The following is an 8692-nucleotide window of genomic DNA, read 5'->3' as shown; positions in this document are numbered from 1 at the left end:
ATCGCGAGATCGTCCGCGTGAAAGGACCCGGTCAACTTCTAGACGACGCACAACTCCCGCGATATGTTGGTATCATCAAATGTTCGGCTACAGGGCTAGAAAGTGCCTACAACCTTGTAGATTTAACAGGGATAGTAACCGATACCCACGAGTATCAATGGCAACAGCATCAACACACATAATGCCTGAAAATAGTCGCCTCTTTTATATACAAGACCGGACCACTGGCGCACAATTCTTAGTTGACACTGGAGCGGAAATTAGCGTAGTACCTCCATTTAACGAGGAAAGAAAAAACATTAACCCGTCGTTAGTGCTAAGAGCAGCAAATAAATCAGATATTAAGACATATGGTAAACGGAAATTGTCCCTAGATTTTGGACGTGGCGCTTCATACCGTTGGAACTTTGTCATAGCAGACGTATCGATGCCCATAATAGGCATAGATTTCTTATGTAACTTTGACCTGCTAGTAGACTCTAGACGACACAGACTTATAAACGGCAGTCAAACCACTTCGATAAGAGGAATACTTACGGAAGCCGTTTCAATGAACCTTGTGATAGATAAAAGTTGTGGTGATCCATATAAATTGTTGTTAAGGGAGTTCCCTGAACTCGTAAAAGTAACATACAATAAAGCGGATCTCAAACATTCTATTCAGCATCACATCGTAACGAATGGTCCACCAATCAATGCAAGACCAAGAAGGTTAGATCCCAAAAGACTAGCCATCGCAAAACAGGAATTCGACAAGCTAATGAGGCTAGGCATTATAAGGCCATCGAACAGCCCGTGGGCATCCCCGCTACATATGGCCCCGAAAAAGAATGGAGAGATTAGGCCATGTGGGGATTACAGAGCACTAAACAAACAAACGGTAGCTGACAGATATCCTATACCGCACATTCATGATTTCACCTACAGTATAGAAGGCACTACTATCTTCTCGAAGATCGACTTAGTCAGAGCATACTACCACATCCCTGTTGCCCCACAAGACATACCGAAGACAGCAGTAACAACCCCATTTGGGCTATATGAATTCCTGCGTATGCCTTTTGGACTGACTAACGCGGCATAAACCTTTCAGCGGTTTATCGACCAGGTCATTAGAGGTTTACCTGGGGTATACGCGTATATCGACGACTTATTAGTAGCTAGCACCACTAAGGATGAGTATATGCAACAACTACGGCAATTATTTATGCGACTCAGAGAACACGGCATTTCTATAAATATTGAGAAGTGTGAATTCGGAAAAGAATCTTTACAGTTCCTAGGTCACAATATAACTTCTCAAGGCATCACACCAATAGCAACAGAAGTCGACGCCATTAGGAATTATCCCCTACCCGACTCATGGAAAAAGTTACGCCGGTTTCTCGGGTTAATAAATTATTACAGACGATTTATCCCGAATTGCGCGTCAATATTGCAACCACTAACAGATGCATTACGCGGAAACGCACGGACATTCCAATTATCACCAGACGCGATTCAAGCATTCGAGAACGCTAAAAAGCACTAAATAAAGAAGTGACACTAACTAGACGAAAGAGCGAAACACCGTTAGCTATCATGACGGATGCATCAGACGTAGCGGTAGGAGCCGTTTTACAACAATTAGTAAATGGCATATGGGAACCGCTCTCATTTTTTTCGAAAAGACTGAATCCGACACAAACAAGATATAGTACTTTTGGATGAGAACTCCTAGCGATTTACTTGGCAATAAAACATTTCCGACATATGATTGAGGGTACCATTTTCACAGTATATACAGACCATAAACCCCTCACAAAAGCATTGAATGCCAAACAGGACAACTACTCGCCGAAGGAAATCCGACAATTAGAATTTATTTCCCAATTCACGTCTAACATACAGTATATCAAAGGCAATAGTAACGAAGTGGCAGACGCGCTATCCAGAACGATGGTCAACGCTCTCGTCCAGTCCGAAATCGATTATCACAAGTTAGCAGCATTACAAAATATCGACGTCGAGTTAAACAGACTAAAGTCTGCCAATACAACCTCGTTAGTTCTCAAAGAAACTCCATTGGAAGAAGTAAGCATCATCTGCGATATTTCTACAGGTCAACCAAGACCATTTATTCCAAAGCCGCTAAGGCGAAACATTTTCGAAGCCATGCACAATATTTCGCATCCCGGAATAAAGGCCACCATCAAACTAATCAGCGAACGTTTCGTATGGCCAAGTATGAATCGGGATATTCGTAATTGGACGCAAGCGTGTATAAAATGCCAGAGAGTTAAGATACATCGCCACACCAGTTCCGCAGTAGGTCATTTCCGTCATCCCGATAACAGATTCGAGCACGTACATATCGATATTATAGGACCACTGCCGGTTTCGAATGGCTTCAGTTACATTTTCACTTGCATTGATAGATTCACGCGATGGCCTGTAGCTGTGCCCATAAAAGATATTACAGCCGAAACTATCGCAAAAACCCTAGTAGAGCATTGGATTTCCCATTATGGCGTACCTACTAATATCACAACCGATAGAGGAGCTCAATTTGAGAGCCGCCTCTTCCAACAACTCACAGAACTACTCGGAATCAAACGAATTCGCACAACATCCTACCATCCGATGTCGAATGGTATGGTAGAGAGATTGCATCGGCAACTTGAAGCTTCTCTTACAGCTGTCATCAGCAATAATGATTGGGCCAGCAAGCTACCGTTAGTCATGTTGAGCTTAAGATCAACAATCAAACAAGATATAGAATGCTGCCCAGCAGAATTGGTTTATGGAACCACACTACGTCTGCCAGGAGAGTTTTTCACTGCAAGTAAAAGCGTTTCAACTGATATAGCGGACTATGTACAGCGTCTTAAGCAGCATATGAGTAGTCTAAGGATAACGCTTCCGAGACAACATCAACGCCGTGTGTACATACCCAAACAACTAAGTGACAGTACCCATGTGTTTATCAGAAGGGATAATGTGCAACGTCCCTTACAACCGGCCTACGATGGTCCATTTAAGGTGATTAAAAGAGACGACAAAACTATCACGGTAGAAAAAGCTGGAAAAACGGATGTAATTAGCATCGACCGAGTCAAACCAGCTTTCATCGAAGCCTACGATCAGCCAGTACATACAGATACTGCGAAAACCGTTGAATCATCGAAGCGTCAGTTCCAATCATCAACGACATCGACGAACACAAGCGAAGAGAATCCAGTAACGACAAGGTCTGGCCGAAGAGTAAGATGGCCCCAACATTATGTCGCTGCAATCTTCGATTAATAATTTTCTACTATTTAAAATATTAATTATAACTTCCACTTCATTGTGCACACATGCATTACGAATTTCATGTTATACGCTATAAAACTCAACATATCTTATGTACCCCTACACTTACACGTATAATTTTTATTTAAAATGTAAAGCAATACCGCATTCCTTCTATTTATTGCTATTATTTTTTAAAACCTCACGGACGGGCGCAAACTAAATGTACAGCACACACTAACTTCATCTTAATTTTGTACAAACCATTTTTTTTTCAAACGATTGTAACTACCCTACTCAGTTTACTATTTTTTTGTGCAAACACAGACATTTTTCCATATATCTTTGTTTGCAGGGGGGAGCTATTATAGTGACTCACGTGCAATCGAGTTTAGTTCAATCAAGGTCTTTTGTTGACCTATTTAATGGACAAAGTCATCCATGATATAACAACTTGTTGTACTATCTTTATTATTATGCTTGTATGAAATACATATGCTTGAACATTGTTTAGCGCCTACGCATGTATTCATTCTGCTAGCTTCATTATTAACTGCTTAATCTATTCGCTGACTCATCCATTTTCCTATACATATATATATGTGTACATTTGCACCCATTTACTACTACTACTACAACTACTTGCTACTGCTACAATCGTAGTTCGCTTGCTCATTCATTTTGCCTCTCTGTTGTCTGGTCCGAATTATCTACTAAATAAACTGTAGTAGCTGCTTCTTTTTGCCTTCTGATTTCAAACATCGTTGATGATTATACGATAACGGTTCGAGGGTGATTAATTAACGAAGCACAGCCACTACAAGACCTTTAGGTCAAGGGCTCGGGGTGTGGCCCCCTAAGAAAACCACCTGCTTCGGTTTGGGCACCCGAGCAGTATCACAGCCCTCACACATATCAAATGAGACCTGTGTGGCACATATGTATTTGGTGCCTCCTTGTACCAATATCTATGTGTTAAAATAAATAAATAAATAAAGAGAGTTTGTGGTGTTTGTCGACTTTTATTACTTAAATCATTTGTGAGTGCATGTCTATGACTTCGAAAGGGGATGAGAAACATGATTTTCAAGTCTCACGATGAGTATCTAACATTAGGATCCTTGAACTGGCACACATTAATTTACATATCTAATTTTAATTAATTCGCCAAATTGAGTAATTATTTTTCAATAACTCCTGTAGGTAACCTTTTCACACCTGATATGGCTGAATAGTAGCTTAAATACATATATCATTTTAACGTTGAGTAATTAATTCACTAGAAAAATGAATATATGAATCTTTCCTTAAAATATAAAGTTGAACAACCGGAATTAAAATAAAAGATATAAAAGAAGTTATAGCAGCTCATATGAAATTGAATTTGTTCACATTTAATTTCGTTAAGCCCTTTTTATTAACTTATTTAACCGACAGAGTCATTCGTACAATAACAACTTATTTATATCATTGTACCTTTACTATTGTTACACTTGTATGAATATGTATGTCTAAGCATTGCTTACTGCCTACTCATATATTGATTCTGCTAGCCTTAATATTAGTCGCTTAACTGATTCAATGATTCATTCATTTCACTATGTATATGTAGGTACATTTTAATCCTGTTCATTGACTCGCTCATTCGACTTGCGCACTCACTCGCTTTTCCGCACTACTCTTTCATGTTGTAATTTTGGTGCAATAATAAACGTAATCAACACTTCGTATTCGCCTTCTGATTAATACACCGTCGGGGCGTTATCTAGTGACGGTTATACGAAGTTTAAGAATTCTATAGAATACCGACCACTACAAAGTCAAATTCAATAAGTAAATAAAACACTTTCTAACTTTTACTTCGAAATCTGAATTTATCTACCTAAAAAACTACACCCACACTATTAGTAGTTTTTGGATAGTATCTTCACAACAATGAGTAATGTTGTACAAAACAATTGCAAAGATAATGGGTTACAATAAAGTTATAAAAAATATTTTTTTGAATTTATTTAGAATCATTTAACTGATATAGAATCGAGAGCTGATTGAACTTAGAAATGTAAACTAAGAAACAGCAACTCAGAGATATGAAGGTTAAGCATTTCTAGAAAGATTTTGAAGTCTTCATTCCGTTCTATTGTATGGTAGTGGATATGGACTGGTCATAAATCTCTAACGTGAATTATGATCTAAAATATGCTTTTAATGCACTGACCTTTGTTTCATACCAACAAGGTTTGCAAAACAAACTGAAATCGTAAATATTATCCCTTTATTCAGTGTTGAATTAATTAATCTAAAGAATTCCGATAACTATAATGAAGAAAATATAAGAGTTTTGGTTTTTTTATTTGAATTATTTATAACTGCAAATGATTAACAAAATATTTGTAATTCCTTTGAGTTCATATGAAATTTTAAAACTCAATAGATTTTTAGTTATTTGAGTGTTCATTATACGTATACTGAAAATATTACTGTATGAGTGATACTTATTACGTAATGATGGCAATCGAAGCATAAGTTTAACCAAGAAACGTTAGATGGTGCTTTCGTCTTAACATTTGACTATTAAGTATTTGAAACCACAACTCAACCTTGAATCAAACTGAAGACCATTGGGTTTGTATTCAATTATAAACATTTCCAACCCCGATTGAATAACAATATAACACCGAGACTATACTATTACGGTGGTGGTGAAGGTTTCAATAAAGACTTGCATAACATCTACTGGCTACGTCTCTATATTATAGCTCCGGTAACTCATCTTCAAAAATACTATATATGACCAAATTATCATATTTCATCGAAATCATGAACCGATTAAAGTTAGACCACCATTGAAAACCTGAAAGCACTGGACGGCCATTTCGTTTTAGTATCAGACTGCTTAGCAGTGGGCAATCACGATCCCCCAAGAAGGACTTGGACACAGGACCTTTGGTCCAGAGTGGACGCTTAACCTTCAGACCACTGAACCGGGGTCCAAAGTGTTAATGTCTAACTTCGACTAATCCACCCTTCATTGTCTTCGGTGGGTAACTGACTCAGACCCGATACGGTTAAACTCCATTAGTTACGACTTCTCACTAGAACCCCAAGAATTATCTCTCGAAGCTAGTCACAGGTGAGTACACAATAATTATCAGTATAGGGTTGTGGAGACAGTTGGGATTTTATTTAGATGAAGGTTTGTGATTACTTTATACTTTAGTGGTAATTGTCACCGACTGGTTCGGGTTTTTCTATTACTAATATATATTAAACAACCTCAACCTACATGATTTCACTTGATATTTTTGGTTTTGAAAAATTCGGTCGTTTTTCAGTGTCATAAAGTTTTGTTCAATCACTTACATTAGAATTTTCTAAATTCAACCTGTAAAACTTTAACTACTTACAAATCAATCAGTAGACATGTGGTTTACTACAGAAATGTCCCACATAGATGATATTTTTTATTTTAAACGCTTATCAATATCAATTGTAATAAAATAGTTGTGTGATTTTATCACAGCAGTGTATTAGTGTATACTTTATACCCAGGTTATGAACAACGCTCAATCAGGGAGTCGTTATAAATCGACAGGACCAAGTTTTATACAGTCATGAACTCCAACACCATTTCGTATACTGGCCACCTCTCAGGTGTTTATAATCAGTTTTATCGTCGAAAAATAGTTCATAAATAGGAAGCCACTGGATAACATCAGCAATAACCAACATGGTATTGATCTCATATACAAGTCATCTATAATTTATACTTGAAACGAGGAACCGCTATTATTCCCCCAACACGAAGTAACAACACAGAAGATGGATACAACTGAAGATTTATTCAATCCAAAAAGATCCAAGAAGACCTTAGTTGAAATATGCAGTCATTTGTATATTCAGTTAGTTGAACTATTTGATTATTAATTGCAATATATCACATGAATAAGAAATATCCTTATTCATCATAAAATCACATGTTGCATTTCATATTAAACATAGTTCACTTTAATGTAATATAAAGAATATCATAACTTGAATAAACAGCATAATGAAGTAAAACAATTTTATACACAATGGAAATAAATCATCATATTGAATTGAAGACGGTAGTGAAGTTTAATAAAAGTCACAATGAATTAATAATTCTATTTTGTCTTTTTATTCTGTCATATTAGTTGAACTGAAATTCAATAATAATTTTTTAGAGACAATGATGATCGAATAAAGATAATTTTCGAACATTAATAACTTGGAGAGTTTAGGTTTTGGAAAGTATAGACTAAGGCTGATCTTACGTATAGAATGTAGACTCAACCTTTAACAACAGACTAACATCATTATGGTACCAAATATATGCCCAAACCTCTCTAACTACCACGCCAATACCAGAATATATAACTATCTACTATGTATCAGATCAAGAATGAAGAAAATTTGCAAAAATTTTTTCGATGCCTCATAGGTAAAATTCTATTTATGCCTATTTCAAAAATGTACACAAGCTCATTGGCCTAAATAGGATGAGCTTTTTAGACTATATGGTTTTGTCGATTGAATCCAACGAAAAGATATACCAATGGATTAACAGTTTACAGGTTGTTTAAAAATCTATCGAAGTATCTATATAAGCATATCTAAAACTACTCATGATGATTACCAGTGTTTCTTTAGTTTACATTACCGTTTGTTAATATTTATAACAGGTAATGATAGCTTAATCGTTTACAAAAGGAATCTCGCCGACTCAAACGTTTAGAAGTTTATCTGTTCATCTATAAAGAATGTATGCACGAGCAGTACATTTTGAAATATTTTCCTCTTAATACAGTTGTCTATCATCAATGTTTAAATAAACTTCAGGTTGACTTTATGATCCACATGTTTCATACACTGATAATCAATAATTAGTCATCTGTCTTCCATACGAAATACTTTGAATACACTTTTGTCTAGATTCAAACTAAGTTAATATTATATTTCCTTGAAGATCTACACAAACTGCGATTGCATTATCTTTCACAGACCTTATTGATTGTTGAAGTGTGAATTAAACTTCAACAAATTAGGTCATCTTTTTTACACTAATAATTGAAGTGTTTATTACTAAGATGTAAAATTCGGAAAGAATTTAACAAATGTGGTCGATTATTCATTAAAATTTTCGGCCAGTTTTATTCATTTTTGATTAAACAAGTGAGATTTATCATATAAAAAAATCCTGATAATGTTCTGACTAGATCATCTACTTTCCTCTTTCCATCTATATAACTTGATAATCACAAAGTTCATCTATAATAATTATAGTCACATGAGTATGTTTTAATACTTCAGTAGTATAAATCTCTTCGATAATTACATATGTTGTACTGTGACGTTATATATGATAGATTAGCTTCGAACGCAACTTGAACTTTCC

The sequence above is a fragment of the Schistosoma haematobium genome, chromosome 1 (genome assembly GCF_000699445.3).
Source record: "Schistosoma haematobium chromosome 1, whole genome shotgun sequence".
NCBI classification, from domain to species: Eukaryota; Metazoa; Platyhelminthes; class Trematoda; order Strigeidida; family Schistosomatidae; genus Schistosoma; species Schistosoma haematobium.
This window is presented reverse-complemented; position numbering follows the sequence as displayed.